Source organism: Peromyscus leucopus, chromosome 22 (genome assembly GCF_004664715.2).
Source record: "Peromyscus leucopus breed LL Stock chromosome 22, UCI_PerLeu_2.1, whole genome shotgun sequence".
In the NCBI taxonomy this organism is placed as follows: domain Eukaryota; kingdom Metazoa; phylum Chordata; class Mammalia; order Rodentia; family Cricetidae; genus Peromyscus; species Peromyscus leucopus.
Genome location: NC_051081.1, coordinates 14,651,691 through 14,668,874, shown reverse-complemented (window position 1 = coordinate 14,668,874; position 17,184 = coordinate 14,651,691). Strand labels below are relative to the sequence as shown.

The 17,184-nt window shown below is 38.7% G+C and overlaps 1 protein-coding gene across 32 annotated transcripts in view; it reads right to left on the bottom strand.

Moving 5' to 3' along the window:
• Nrxn1 (neurexin 1) overlaps nt 1–17,184 on the bottom strand; it is a 1,067,728-nt gene that overhangs the window by 655,299 nt on the left and 395,245 nt on the right. The gene's annotated exons all lie outside the window — the stretch shown is intronic.

Here is a 17,184-nt window from a genome sequence, read left to right as displayed (position 1 = left end):
AGAGCTAAAAAGAATGGAAAAGAGTCATATAACAACTCCCAGGAAGACTGGAGTGGTAGCCTCGGAATGCCTGTCATCTAAAATTCTGCCCGAGAGGGAGGCATGAGAAGTTAACCATTCTGGATGATTTGGGAGTGAGGTGTAGTGTCAAACACTTTGTTAATTTCTCCCGGGATGGTTACCTGTAGTCTCCACCCACCTGCTGTGGCAAGAAGTGAGAATCAAAATGCTAAAACAAAGACAAGTAACAGAGGAGTAAGTCCTACAACATTAGCACTATAGGCATTCTTCAAACTTCTTTTTCCTAATGACTCTGAAAATCTTTTCTAGCAATTCCCTGTGTGAAAATTAACTTTTCAAAGTATCTTTCTTTTCAGCTAAATTAGGTTGATTTTTGTCTTTACTTTGTTTGTTTCTTTTTTTTTTTTTAACTTAACAACTATGATCAGGTTCTTCCAACAATAATCTGTATCTTTCCCTTTCTCAGTACCCATTTCTTTAACAAATGAAGTTCATCTCGTCTTTCTTGCTGCCATCCAGACTTTCTTTAGTCTCTTATGGTCTGAGCTCTCAGAAGCACCTCTTTCAGAAATACTCCTACCCACTTCCTCAGTCCCCTGCCTTTTCTCACACAGTTCTCATCTTTCCTAGCGGCACTCTGTGCTATTTATGATGCATGTCGTGTTATTAACATGATTACTTGTTTGGAAGCATCACCTATACTTCCTTGTTGATCTGGGCCATTCCCAAGTGTCAAAATTCCCCTTTTGTTTCGCTAACCGTATCACACAGAAAGTGCACACTCAGAGAAGGTATGAGATTTACTAGAGTGCTGTATTTAGGATTGGAATGGGCGTTTATGTAATTGCAGAACTCTAGCATGCCATGACTCCATTGTGCCTGGAGTGTGGTGCTGCATAGATCACAATGATTTCCTGACAATCACAAGAAGGAAGGGTTCAGCCATGTCAGAACTCCAAATATAAAGTTTTGTTATCTAGCAGAGCAGATGGTGAACTTTGCCAATTTCCCCAGGAAAAGAGCCCCATCTGCCCATTTGCCTTGGCAGCTTTCAGGGTCCCACCTGGCAGAACATTGCAGTAGGGATTTCCCTAGACTGCCTGGGAGATTAATCTTGTTGGGCTGTTCTTCTAGTTGTTATGGGGGTGGATGTGGAGTTTCTAGGACTTTGTTTTTTGATGAGCAGTGTGACATGGAGATGGTCAGTGAGGAAGGATCTTTATTTGCCCTGAGCTTGATATGGGGTGCTGTTCTGACTGTCTAAAGGAGACAGACCCTCTTGTTGTAGCAGAAACTTCAAGCCTTTGAGTGATGGATAGCTGGGGATATCAAATCTCATAAGTGTTTGCCACTGGCCTGCACTGAACTAAATGCCTTCCCTCCGCCCACTTCTTTCATGTCTTCTTTACCTGCTCTTGGTTCTGACGGCACAATATTCACTCATTCTATTCTCCTTCCACTTCTCTCCAGTCCAGTTCCATATTAAACGTCCCATAACGAGTGGCTCCACATTCCCCCCTTGAGACCTTGTTCTCTATTACCTAGCAGCCCTGAAGCCCATCTTACTTTGAGAACTGCCAAATCCGGCAGCTTTTGTGCAGCCTCAGCAGTGAGAGTACACCAGCAATGCTGTTCAATGCTGAACAACATAAGAATGCGTCAAATGAAGTGAATGAGTCTCCACCGGCTTCCCATTGCCTTCCCAGGAACACGTCTGCTATAAACATCGATACCTTCTCTCTGGGACATTTTGGAATAAGTACATGAATCTGAAACAAAACTCATTCTCATTTGTAACCATCCACAAGCAATGCTGTCACTGCACTGTGACCATGCCATACAGAAGGGAAGTAGATGTGAAAATCACACTGGATACATTTGAATCTTTATTTGAGTGAGTATACTTTAAAGTGAATATAGCTTTTAAGTAAATTCCTTAGTTTCTTTGAGCATTTTTAATAATATTTTTTAAATAATAAATTCAAAGAAGTAACACTAAGAAATTATTTCCTGAATATTAATTGTGAAGATTCTAAGTAGCATAAAATGCTCCAACTCCAATCATCTATATACTTATTGCCTTTAATTTGTAACTCTTCTATTTCCTCTAGAGGCATATTGACAACCTCATAGAACCCTTGCAGAAATGCCAGAAGGCAGGCACCCCACACCTCTGCTTTACAGATAGAGAAGTGGAGAAACAGAGAATGGAACCTTTGTCTCCACAAATAAACTCTACACAATATTGGGCTAGAGCCCATATAAGAAATCATTCACACTCCTACACATGGATCTTACTAATAAGATCATATAAAAGTTCACATATTATAAAATTTGATAAGCCACAGGGCTCTGGGTACAGAGAATCTTTAGAAGTCATCATGTGCTGAAATACAGACAGATGTGTTTACCTGTCCAAATCTGACCTCCCGTCTCCTTGCCACATTATTTCAGAAGAATGTTTCTATCTGCAGTAATGGCAAGTACACTTAACTTAATAAATATTCTTACTGATTTATTTTCAGAGGTAGGAGTAATAGTATTTGTGGTGCAGGCCCCCCTTGCATGATAGGCAAGCTCTCTACCACTGAACTACAGTACCAGCCCCTTAATAAATTTTTGTTGACTTGAAGATTAGGTTGTAATAAAGAAAACCTACTTGGAAATATGTTTTCAAAAACATGGAGGGCATTGCATGAAAGGAGAATTTTCAGATAAGGAAAAATGAGAATTAAAAGTAATTCAAAGGAACCATGCTTCACTGAAAACCATGAGTCAACATCTCAAAAACCAAGTAATAATTTCTTTATTAGAATAGAAAATACATGATTGAGAAGCTTGTACTGCTAATTGAGGTTCAAGCAGTTGCAACCGATGAAAAGGAAATAATCAGAAATGTTGTGATGTTTCCTATAAGAGTTAGAAAATGCATTATAATTCCAGTTGTGGATAGAAATTTAATGCATTTTAAACAGGGTGTAGAGGGTGAATAATTGTTTTGTCATTTGGAGGGGTGGATTTCAGTCATCTCGATAACTATAATCCTAATTGAAGGAAGTTGAATGCATATTGGAAAATGATGGATGAAAAACTAAATAGGGGAAAACAAATGATAGCTTTCATGAGGAATTAATGTCATTAATTACCCAGGCAGAACTTTAGGAGAGGACCAGGAACAAAGTATATTTTAGAAGCAATCATCCTACCTCTAAAAGCAAGAGTAACTATTCAAATTAAGTACATAATTGAAAATAAAAACATCTGTAAGTGAGAAGGCTTTTTTTCCTAAAATGATTAGCTCATGCAGAATATGACTGCTTGGAGTTCTACTTTATTATATTTACATTCTTTCAGTGATAGATATAATATATCCTACATAATTTAATTACAATTAGAAAATAAAATGCTGAAAAGAAATATTCTAAATGGCCATGATCTACTTTGGTGTGTGTGTGTGTGTTCCAATGATCAGTAATGATGTGAGAAAACACAATGGTGTGCACCTGAAAAAAAAAAAAAAACCACAACCTTGAAGGAACACTTCTAAGCAAATAGGTAATGCAAGCCTTTCCTCCAGACCATATGACCTTTGTTACTTAGATGATGACAGACAGGGAGGTCCAGCTAACATGAGAGATTCTTGTTCAGTCTGGTGGTCATTAGTGTTCTCACAAGAATAAGTGAAGAGAAAATGACACAAAGGATTCTGACATTTAGATACCTGGCCAAGAAAAGAAATGTCATTTCACATTCTGAGTTTACCTGTGTACGAAAAATCTTGGAGTAGAAATCTTGGAGATGTTTTTGATTCTTCTATCAAGGTGTGTATCTTTTTGTTGAAGATCCTATTGAATGTATCAAGGAACTCTGAGTTGTCAGGGATATCACTAAAAATTAACAATGAACCTTTCTTTCTTTGTGTGGAAAATCAGAAGGTTCATTTTATAAAATGCTGATAACACACATTGCTGTTTTTAGTATTCACATTTTAGGTTTGGGAAATAATGCAGATTTCTTTACTAGTTTCTCTCTAACAAATAAGTTATAGGTAAATTAAGTGAGTGTGGTACAAAGGTTCTCTATGTTTTAGAAGTTTATCTGGCTACAGATAGCCTCAGAAACACCCAAGCAAGGGCTTTGAGACTTACCTGTCAGAACTTGTGTCCACCTTTCATCACTGTGACAGATACATGAGTAATCAGATAGGCTAAGAGATTCAGGGATTCAGTCCATGGCCATTTGGACACACTGTTTCTAAAGGCCTTGTCAATTAGAAAACAGGGTGAAACATGTTGGAGAATAGCTGCTTACTTCATCGCAGAAACAGAGAGGAGGAGAAGGGTCCAGGGACAAAATATACCAACCAAAGGCACACCCTCAATGGTCCACTTTCTCCAAAGAATCTCACTTACTAAAGTTTTCATTATCTCCCACTAGTACCAGAAACTAGAGAGCAAACCTTCAATATAAGAGCTTTTGTAGGGGAACCCTTCATTTCCAAGCCATAGCAAATCTATCTTCAAACAAAGTAACAGGGAATAATAGGCACATATGTTTCAGGATGTTACAGGAGAAATTCTGATTAGTGGTGCCAGGCAAACTAGATCTGAGGTGACTATGAGGTAAACTCTAGATTCATAATCTCGGGTCTGAGATGAAAATATAAAAGTTGGATATTTTTGCCGGGCAGTGGTGGTGCATGCCTTCGGATCTCTGTGAGTTCCAGGCCAGCCTTGTCTACAGAACCAAATCCAGGAAAGGCGCAAAGCTACACAGAGAAACCCTGTCTCAGAAAAAAAAAAGTTGGATATTTTTTTTAAAATGTTCATTTGAGGCAAGTGCCCAAGAGATAAGGGTACAGAGGAAAATCTAAAATTTAAGCTTAACATTACAACTTTACATATTTCAGACCATTTCCCTATGAATTAACACCACTATTAAGTAGACTTTCATGAGATTGTACAGGGTTGACACACGACTTAAAAGCTACTTGACTTGAGTCTGTGTAAACTCGGACTGCCTTGTGTATCACAGATTGGAATGTATATAAATGCCATGAAGGTACATGGTTGCAGAAGACAGGCCTCCTCCTTATTCCAAAGTCATTTCCCCCATTGGGTTGTAGGCTTAAAAAACCTTGGTGTTACCAAGTAGAACTGTCACATCTTGGGGGTCTGTACTGTTTACTGATTCAGGGAGCTACTGAATCGATTAGCAATATGGATGCTGACAGAGTTATGTAGTCTGGACTAGAAACCCTAGAGATGTAGATCTACAAATACAGAACAGTGAGACCAAGCAGATTTTCAGTTCAGTTTTCTCCTGAGCAAGACCAAATGCTCCTCTTTTAGAGTTTTTTAAATTTTTATGGACTTATTTTAAAACGCTGGTATTTTATGGAATCCACTGGGTTTCAACCACATTTGGAAAATCCATCAATACTGTGGCTCAGAAAATGCAGCTATGGGATCTGAGCACTAACCAAACATGATTCTCTTGACTGCATACACAGAGAGGACCACAGCACCTGGCAAAATCAATGACACCCCAGGTTATAGGAAAAAACAGAGTGGGCATGCTTCCCCTACTACATCCTTGAAATGTCACTGAAAGCTAAATTGTGTCCACTTTTTGTTATTAATGATTATTACTGTTATTAGCTTTCTTAGCAATTTCTAGTGTTTAAATTAAATTTGTTTATCTTTAAAGTATTCTCCACTACTCAGAAGATCTGTCTGGCATATAATTATTTCTTCCAAGGAAGTAAATTCTTAAGAAGAATCTTCTTTTCTCCCTTTCTTTTTCCAGGTCTTTCCCCCCTCTTTCCTTTCATCCTCTACCCCTGTGTCTGTCTCTCTGTTTCTCTGTTTTTGTCACAACACACACACACACACACGCACGCACGCACGCACGCACCCACATGACATGCACTCACACATACTTGTAAACATACACATATATACACACATGAATGTGGTATATAAGCAATAGTATATAATTCCTCTCTTAGTTGGTACATCTTGCATCATGTTACAAGTATTTCATTATGCTCAATGAAGTAGGCTCATCAAAGAAAGACAGACAGTGTGTGATTTCACTTACATGAGGTGTCTAGAATACTGTGCCTCATTAAATAAACAAACAAAAAGAAACAGAATAATGGATTCTGGAGTGTAGCGACAGGGAAAACATTACCTTATGCAACAGTGGTAAATCTTCATTATAAAGAATGAATAACTCCTAGAGATCTACTCTACACAACCACAATAACAAATATTCCTGTATTGGACATGACATGTATGCTAAGGCAGTAGGCCTCCTGTTAATTCTCCCAGAACAATAAAATTTAAAAAATGACAAAAAGGAAAAGAATATCTCCTTTTCTGCATTAGAATATTTATGCAGCTGGGGGGGGGGCATTGTACCTTTTCCTAAACTATCTGTTTCCCTCTGAATTCTCCCTTTTCTGTAAGACTGAAAAAAAAATAGAGAAAGAAGATTTAAGAGTAAAAAGAAAGAGAGAGAGATAAATAAAGAAGGGAGGGAGGGAGGGAGGGAGGGAGGGAGGGAAAGGTTTTACAACTCAAAGACCCCAAGTATTGCTTAAAGGAAAACTGGCCTGTAAAATTCTTTCCCATTGCTTAGATTCCACTTCCTCCGCCCTTGCAGTTAGAACTTACTTGTTCTTGAGAACATCCAAAATGAGCTTCTTAGGATTTTTAGATTTATTTATTTGTATTTATGTGTGTGAATGTTTACCTGAAAGGATGTATATATAGTACATATGTGCTCGGACCCCAAGAAGTCCAGAAGAGGGTGTGTGTCCCCTGGAGATGGAGTGACAGTTGACTGGGAGCCGCTATGTCCTCTGCATCAGCAGCCAGCACTCCTAACCTGAGTCTTCCGTGGAGCCTCATGCTCTCAGGGTCTATCAGGTCAGCAGTTGTCAACCTGTTGGTCTTGACCCCTTTGCAGGTCAAAGAACCCTTTTTACAGGAGTATCATATCAGATATTTACATTATGCTTCATAATAGCAGCAAAATTACAGTTATGAAGTAGCAAGGAAATAGTTTTGTGGTTGGGGGTCACCACAACATGAGGAGCTATATTAAAGAGTCACAGCATTAGGAAGTTTGAGAACCACTAGATTAGATTAAGGGAAGCTGATTTTGATTTTTCAGTTTATATGGTACTTGCAGGGTTAATAAACCATTTACTTTGTTTTTGAATTATCTATGATACTTTCTTTGTCTACGTAGGTTGTCACTTATCTACTGACATAGTTGTTCTTGTACGAAAACTAACACTGTATTTACCCTTTCTCTAGAAACAACAGTATAGATGTTTGTGTTAGCCAAATATATCCTTTATGCATTTTGACATCAGGTCAGGGTTGTTTCAAGTGGTGCCATACTTCATAGGTGCCTCTAGGGGGCGCTTTATAAAATCTCAAGGCAGAGGTTTCCTAAATGATTCCTTCATACTTCAAATTTCCCACTGTCTAATTTATAGCCAATGAAGAGTTTACTTCCTTTAGGGCATAATGCCTTATACTAAGAAATCATTAGAATGGAAAGAATTACATATAAATCTGCTTAAGTTAGCAAATTGTGTAAAGTAAAATAATCCTATGTAAGCAATGGCCTAGAAACAAAAAACAGAACAACAAAAAAAAAAAAAAAAAAAAAAAAAAAAAAAAACAGTGTATAAGGGATTCAGTATTAGAATATTAGCATGCAGAAGAGATGATTAACCCAAGAAAACCTACAAGATAAGTTCCAGGATTTGGTTAGAAAAAGAACTGTGCTCTGAGAGCATTACTCTGAGAATCGAAGGAAGAGAATCTGGTTTACACTGTTATTAAAAACACATGGGCATTCTATTTTAATTGTCAGGAGCTTAATTCCAAGTATTTAAGATTCAAAATTCAAAAGCTTATTACCTGGAGAGTAGATACAATTTGTCCTAAAACCACAGCTGTGCTTAGAGTGGATTATTGGGGAACATTCCCAATGTATTTTTTCATGGCTAATCTGCCTTCAGTTCAACCATGTAAGAACACTCTGGATGCAATCTTTGAAGGCATATCAAGCCTTTAGAGGCTTCGAGGGAACTGAGAGTGTGACATCTAACGCTGAGATTTTGAGACTCTGCCTGTATTCTCAGGACCACCCCTGAGTGACAAAGTTGTACATTTGAATCTCTCCAAAATTCAGATCTGCATTGCAATTGAAGTCTGTCCACACCTAAGTTAAGGGCAGTACTGAGCATGCATAGTGGTATACCAAGGATGCCAATGCTACCCAGCAGCCGAGGTGCTATGGCTCTGTGATCCTCAAATGATCTAGTGTACTTGAAATCACCTGGACTTACTAACATGCAAACTGCTTCTCTGGACCTGGGAAAGGGGTATGAGTTTGCCATCTTCAAGAAGCCAAGAAGATGCTGCTCTGGCAATCATGCACCATAGTTTACACAGTATGAAGCAAGATTCTACCTGGGCACCAAGCTGTTCATGGGCTTCATTTCTAGTGAGTGACTGAACTGGACATGACAGCACTTAGTTGAGTGTCTTTGATCAGAAATTGTACACACACACACACACACACACACACACACACATTATATGAGAAATGAAATGATAAACCAAATAGCCTTAAAACAACAACTTAAGGTTATTATTATTAATTTGATGGTTTGATTGATCTCATACTTTAACCACGTTGTTTAGCCTGAGGACTGTGAAGAAGAGCATGCTCTACATAACACCAGTTTAACCTCTAAACAAACATTTAAGGCTCACAAGACTCAGCTCTAGATGGTAATATAGAAAAGGAAAACAACGATTGCTTCTGAAGTAATTTTAATTGAAATCTGATAACAACATCCTTGAAAATTAGAAAACAAAAAAAAGACTATTTCTCTATTTCCAATTCAGTTTAACAAATATTCATATGCTCCAAAACCTTTAAGGTTTCTCAATTATCTTTCCTAATTCCACAGTGTGCAAAGACTTAAGAAACATACTTCTAACTTTTGAATACCAGGTATGTAGCCTCGATAATGTTAAAAATAAGATGTGACTTCATACTTAATCTAACTCTTATCATCTGTTTGGGGCAGTTAAATGGGAAAAACCTTAACTTGGATGATGGAACAAAACCTCAGAAACTGATTGGTAGTGGGGATAAAAATAACCTTCATATTTTTCAGGGTCAGAGAAAAATGAAAGCATGAATCCTGGTGTTAAAACACTATCAAGGACTACGATGCAGCTTGGAAGTGCATTCCCTGCACCAAAAATAAGTTACTAAGAATCTTAAGATGATAACGACAAGATAATAAATGAGGAATGGGTCATTCATTGTGTGGGACCTGTCTGACTGTCTTCACTCATATGAGCAGACCCTGTCTGCAGCACAACTCTAGCCAGTGCTCACCATATCACTAAAATATCATTGCAGCTGACATGCCACTGTAATGCTACTGGCCACCAGAGGCTACTCTTGGAGCTTCAGACATAATCCCATCCAGTATTTTAGGCACCAATATTATTCCATAATCATGGAATATTAATCCATGATGATGGGAGTCCAGAGCTTTAAATTTCTTGTCTAGGATTTGTGATTGAATCTTGGGAACTGGTTTTGAAATCGGCTCTGTCTCATTCTAAAGCTATCCTCCTGTGGTGGTATTTTATTTGTGTTGAAATGTGATCTTATTTGTATGTTAATAAATAAAGTTGTCTGGAGATCAGAGGTAAAAGCAAACCATTAAGCAGAAGTCTGGTGGTGGTAATACACGCCCTTAATCCGATCACATGGCACGTGCAGTCTCTGTGTGGTCAAGGACACAGCCAAGTGTAGTGAGAGAGCAAAGTGAGATGAGGAAGTCATGTGGTTGGGTTTAGAGCCAATGAGAAGGCAGAATAGAAAGGCAATAAAACAAGTCACACAGGAAGAAGGTCTCTCTTTCTCAGGGGAAGCGACAGCGGTGAGGTGAGGTGGTAAGATAAGGTAGTCTGATCTCTGTGGCTATTGACCTCTGTATTTGGCTCTGTGTTTCTTATTTACTAAGACTGTTTAGAATTTCATCTATATCCTCCTTCACTAATCAAATGCAATACATTTTCACAACAGGCTACTTTTGTCCTCATTTAGTTCAAAATTAGAACACAAGGCACAGAAAACACAAATATACTAAGAAGATAATTTAGGCTTTATGACCTGGATCAGATCTATTGAGTCAACTTAATTGTTCTAAGCCTTTAAAGCCTCTAGCCACCCCATGTCCCCAAACACAGTGTACTCCTACTCACCATAAATCCCTAGTAACCCCATACCTTCCTGTAACTCATAATTACCCTAACCCTAATCATACCCCCAATAACTCTACACCTCTACATCTTCACAAAAAACCCACCCTACTGTAGAAATACAGAACACGTGCATCTGTTGAGCTGAGCAGCCGAGCTATAATTCCTCTGTGTAGAGAATATTTACTAAACAAAGACAGACGAGAATATCATTTTCCTATTATTCAAAATCACATGCTTCTGAATAACAGAATTATTTTCATTTTTAAAGTAATTAATTTGTTTTAAGTGTGTTTCAATAATAATGATTTCCCTGGGGGAAAAAAACAACACCAATTACCGTACACAAAAATAATTTTCTTCTAAACATAATAAACACTTTGATCCAGAGAAACAAGACTGGGGTATATCATCTCATAATAAAAATTAAGAAGCAATGTAGACTACTCATTTTGTTTTAGGTGAAATTCAGGTTTTTCCCTTAAGGTGACTCACCCTTGGTAAAGTTCTAAACTTTCATTGCCACACAAACTTGGCCGTCCTCTTGCTTGCATTATGCTGCATGGCCACTCACTTCATTGCAAGATTGGGTTCCAATTCTAGTGGTGGAACTAACCAACCACCACCACCACCACCACCACCAGTATCACCCCTACCACCCCTACCACCACCACCACCACCACCAACAACAACAACAACAACACCAACAACAACACCAACAACAACACCACACCATGAATACCACCACTTCCACCACCATCACCATCATTTTTCTTCTTAATATTTCATCAGCACCACCCCGATTATGTAGTTGGGCAAAGAGAATAAGTCAGGTCACTTTATCACTTTCTTTTGAACTCTTTGCTGGTTTCCCTGGGCATTTTCAATGACAGCTGCTGCTGTATTTCAAGGATGACTTGTCTTGCCTCAGTTATGGAGCTTGTTTTCTAACTTCGCTCCACTGGCTCTGCATACAGATTCCTGGCTGAACAGTTGTCCTTGTCAATGTGTTGTAAATCCCCAGCACATAGTAGATAGTGACTGAAACTGAACTGGTTTCTACAGCATGGCTCAGCAGGTAAAGGGTGTTTTCTGCTATTGCTTAAGACTTGAGTTCAAGCCAACAGACTCATAAAGTGGAAGGACAGAACTGACTCCTGTAAGTTGTCCTCTGACTACCATAAATGTTCCAGGTCATCTACACACTAAATGTGTGAATGCAAATTTAAAAACAAGTAATTGGATCTACGCATGTAAATACCGCTCTTTTAGCAAAAAGGGCCAATTTAAATGGGACACACTGCTCAGTGGGAGTGGAAGTCAACGGTCAATAGTCAGTGTTAGCTACTATTCATTCCTGCTTTCTGCTGGGCTGAAAAATGTCATAGTCTATAAAATGTATCAAGTCCTTATAATTAAAATGTCACTGAGCCCCCTACCAGACCATGTTATGCTAGCTTGGTATTTGAAAGCACTACAATTCATTATGCCAACTGCTGATACAGTTCCAGGCTATGGGGCATCTGCCGAAAATGATGGGAAATAAAAATCTGTGGCTCCCTAGAAGGGAGTTGCTGTGTTCAAAAAGCTGCATTCCAGGCGAGAACTCACCAGATGCTTTGTGGACTAAAGGATTGAGTTCCAGTTCCTTGGGGACCTGAGCAGATGGGACTCCCTGAGTCCAATCTCAAAGAGGAGGGTCTATGGCAGGATGCCTGGTTTCTGCCCCAATTGTTTTTCCCCCTGTCCCCCAAAGCTACAATGCACAGAAGTTAACTCACTCTTAAGCAACATTGTAGCACTAAGCTTCATGGAAGTCTAGACAGCACATCCCAATGTGTTTCTGTACATTCCTTAGTATGCTTGGCTACTCAGTACAGAGAAGTATACAACTTTATTAGCTCATGTAAACCCTGAGATGAGGAAGGGCATGTGGCTTCCAGAGTAGGAAAGAGTACTACTGTTGTTGCTCACCCTTAGGTCTCCCTTCTCCAAACGCCTGCAAATCTAGGCAGCCCTTTGCTTTCTTCCCTATAAAGATTCATATGGCACTTATTTCATCTAATGTCAACTTTATAAAAAACTCTGGGACTGAAAGAAAAGAAGTAAGAGACCCACTGTATTATGGAAAGAACACAGACTTGCAGCTAAGGGCAAGGAGCCTGTGGTTGGATTCCTAGGGTTTGGGGTTATTCAGCTATTCAGTGATTGATTTCTGTCACAATGTCTTCCTCAGTCTGATAGGGACAGCATTAGTATATAACTACTGTCATGTTCGGAGTGGTACCATTGCATACAAGAATAATAAAAAAAAATGTATTTTTCTGTTTGATTTCATACGGAAAATATCAGAAACTTATTTTTTCTCTTATAAATTGCTGATGTGTCAAGAATAATAAATCAGACGATTGTACTCAATTTCATTATTTTGAAAGTAAATTATAGTTTTATGTGTCCCGTGTGCCTTCACGAGATATTATAGGTAGTATATGAAAGAGACATTTACGCGCTTGTTACATGACTGTCTTTGCTGGCTCCCTTACTCCTCATCTGTAACTGTGGCAAATCAGATGGTACAAAAGAATTTGTAAAATTCTTTTATATTTCTACAAACATTTGCTTAAACTCTATAATAAAAAATATTAAATTAAAGTGATTAAAATTAGGTAGAGGAAACTTAGTTTTAGATCTGTAAAAATGGGACAGGCTAATTTAGTTACCCTGTGAGCTAAACTGTCTGGGTCAGTAAACCAAGACTTGGTTCTTGGAAAGCAGCCCAATGTCACTAGAGAATTGTCATTATCTCCAGATAGACTGGAGCATGGGGGAATTTAGCTGGGAATTATATGACGGTTATTGTAAGAAGGCATCTGATCCATGAACTCCCTCCTTCCAGCTGAACCACCAAAATCACATCCTGTGAGCATCTGATCTAGCCTGGAATCACTTACTATGGAAAAGAATCTGTAGCTATGATGACAATCAGTATATAAGCCAGGCCAAGCATGAGTCTCTGTTAAGCTTCCTCTCTCTTTTCCTCTAAGCAATTAATCTTGCATGCATTAGCAACACTTATCTTAAAATAGTTCATTTAACACATATTATCCAAATCAAAAGAATATTAACATAAATCATATGATAACAGAGTACACAGAAATCTCTGATATGTGTAAGAAACTTCTAGGAAAAAGTAGAGAAGTCCAAAGCAACTCTTCCCTGCAGAGTCAATGAAGAACATGTGAAGGCCGGTCTAAATGGAATGTACAATACTCCCAGCCCACATTCGGACAAGTGCAGGAACAGAAAAGTGTGCTTGTAAAGGTGGGAGCTTCCGAGACTCATGTCCTGTGGCTGACAGACGTCAATAAACATCCCCTTATCCTCCAAGTGCCTGCCACTGCAATTTCTCCAACAGGTCATAAAAAGGACCTTCTTTCAGAATAGGAAAACTAACTCAAAATGCAAAATCTGTAGTGGATTTTTGTTCCTATATATATATAGTGGTATCCATCTCAGTGCAGGAAATCTACCAGAAGGAGGGACTTAGGTCAGCTGGGTTGATCACAGACAGGAATAAGCCTTCACAATTTTAGAGCATCCTTCGTTGTCCAAAAGAAGGCAGAAGTAAGGGGCCTCTTCATAAAGGAAACACTTCTCAGCAGCTGCTCAGAGTGGTGCAGTGTGAGAATAAGGGTGTGGTCTCTGCATTCCTCAGAAGGGACCCTCCCCCACCCTGAGCACTCAGGAATCCAGGAATCGGCCATTTTCTTTTTTCACAGTGAGTGAAAATTCATTTTTATAAGACAGGGTATTTCCTGAGCCTCACCCACCTTCGAGCTTCCTGCAGATTTCTAGCGAGGAAAATCTCTATGTGTAATTAAAGGCTGAGCTGACCTAATTAGGTTGATGAAATTTTCAGTAGGGATTTAATCCCCTCTAGCATTTCACTCAATTTTTTTCCTCTCAAGAATCTTTCCTCAGGCTCATTCCAAGCCGTTCTTAGAGGCAGCATTTTAAATTACCTCACACAGGCACAGTCTCCACGGCAGCAACTGATTAGAAAACCTGCAGCAGGCACATATGTCTGAGAACACACTTCAGATAAAGCGTTCTAAGGAGTTTATTCGTGCACACAATCATTTTCCCCTTCCTTAGTTTCCTTTCCTAACCAGCAAGCCATGCTAAACAATGTCCCCTCCGCAGGAGGGAAGCAGGTGTTTCAGAGTGTTTTGTGGATACAATGTAATTAAGAAGTACAAAATCCAGGAGTTAAAGACAGACAGTATTAATGGGAGAAGCATTGCCCTCACTGCTGGGTCCCTTACTATCCAAGTCCTCATGGTCAGAATATTGGAGTAAAACAGGTATTGGTGAGATTTTCACCAATCTTTGGTAGTTGAAAAGCTGCCTCTAATGAGTACTTTAGGACAAAACTACAGTACTTGTTTCCAAGAAAATTATTTTCAAGTACTCAGTGGTAAGTGGGGGGTGTTGAAGCTTCTTCAAATAGACCCCAAGCACCTCATTCAGATGCCAAGACTCTTCTTTTTTCAGGGTTCTCAATCTTTCTCCTATTTGTACCTATTTGTTACTCAAACACACTTCAATAGAAAAAATAAGTATAAAATTATAAAACATTCTTAGGAAATATATTTCAGCTTTTAAACGGTGCTTCCAAAAAATGCAAAGAATATAAACAAGCATTCCTGCCAAAGAAGAAATTGGAGTATTTTCGCTAGAATAAGACTTTAAAGCGTATTTCTCAAGGCCTATATCTAGTTTTACAAGGTAGAACGGTAACTCAATATTTACATCCTCCCTTTGCCTTTTCTAAGACTTTAAAAGCCTGTGAAAGCCATTTCCTCCAATGACTTTTTGAATTATTTGTGACTAAGTTTAACTGTTACAAAAGAAATTATTTTCTCTGTAGGCTGTTCAAGATCTCTTCTCATTTTCAACAGATTAGTGCTCTACACATTGTTATTTTATTTTGAAATGTGATGGTCACTTTAGCAAAATGAACTTTCTTTTTGTGGCCCAGGGGCTGAAAGTGCTCTTAGGTCTCATTTACCATTATAAACGTCACAGAAGAATTAAGATATCACTAAGGAAAATTAAACTATAAATTGCTTCTATATGTTGAGAAACTTATTTTTCACTTTAATTTTTAAAGAATGAGGGTATAAACTAGTAAATGTAGCTGGTCATCTCTAGGTTTATGATAATTGGCATGGATCACAATGAGGCCATCATCATCCAGTCAGATAGGTTATCTGTCTGAACACTGGGTGCCGATCCTGTGTTCTCCTTCACTGTTCCCCAGCACCGCCTCCTCTACATCTGTCTCTCTACTTTCAAAGCAATCAGACTTAGAGAATGATTGTCAGGATTATTCCTACTCCAAAGTGTCCTCTGTGGCTTCAGACTAGGTGCCCTTAGATTCTCCTACAGGAGTGACTATCCTAAGGGGTATTATGTACTAGATTGAAAATAAAAATATAATAAGCCAATAAGTGAAATTGTAATTAAGGAATTAGGAATGGAATATGCTATAGGCTAGGAACTCTAAGCCAGGGTTTAGGAAAACAAACAAGAGAATGAATATTAGCATATTCCTCTCTATTCACAAACTCTACAAAGCTGGCCTTCCTATAGAAAGGTGATTTAGCTCAAAACTCCATGGTGTCTTTTCACTATTTCCTTTCAGAAATAGGAAGAGCAGACTATTCTAAAAGATGATCTAAATGTTGGTGGAAGCTATGAGTGAACTATCAAAGAGCCCTCCAATGGAGTATTTTTAATTTATGGACTGATTGTGTGTGTAACTTTCCAACCCCTTGGTTTTGGGAGGAAACAAATGAAACATCTCACACAAGACTGCAAAACCTCACAGCACTTACTCCAAACAAATTCCCCAGGCTACAGAAAGCAGAAAGGTGGGTTGGGCCCCCCCTACAATTAGGAAGTATTTGTATGTAAAATCTACAGAAAAGGAAGAGAGAATGAACCCACTTTTCTGCAATCACTGGCTTCTAGCTAAGGGATACTTGAAAAACCATGTGGCTTTATTTTTTACATTTTGTCTTTCTGTCATATTGTTTGTGATTGAACTGTTAACACACAAAGATGGATGCTGAGCTATATCAGTGTATGTGCATTTAAACAGTAGAGATGTTAGTCTGACGCACACTTAATTTGAAACCATTATTTCTGGGGAAGGAAGTTCACTGCAGCTTCACAGGCACAACAATGTGCTTGCTCACTAGAGAACTGGCAGAATGTCACAGGTCTCAGAGGAACCCAGTATCTCAGACACCCTCATTTTTCATAGATGCTCTTCAGCTAGGTTTACATTCCTGCTAAAAGTTCTTGAACTCTGGACCTTTTCCTGTTTAACCCAAGTATCATACTTTATAGCTAAAACTTGGCCTATGGGCTGATTGCATAGTGGAGATGAATACCACATCTTGGTGTGAATACTTAGGAACAACCAGAAAATGATTTTAGGAGTCTAACTGTGAAGTCAAAGTATGCAATGACGCTGACTTTCCTGGATCTGAACTACTTTATCCATCTCCTGCCTGTCCAAATCATGTGAATCCAGGCCACAGGTTTGCCTTCCATGTCTTCCTTGGCCACTGGAGCTCACACACAGTTCAGCCTGTTTTCAACTCAAATGAGCACATTGGCCATACATTCTGATACTGCATTATACATTTCTAAACCTTGATTCTGCTTTTAATGAAATTGAGAGCTTGTCTGTACAATCTTCAATGTCAGTGACCTATACTTCTAGGACATGGTGAACTATGGTAATTACCAGCACAGAGGACTAGGAAATCGGGCT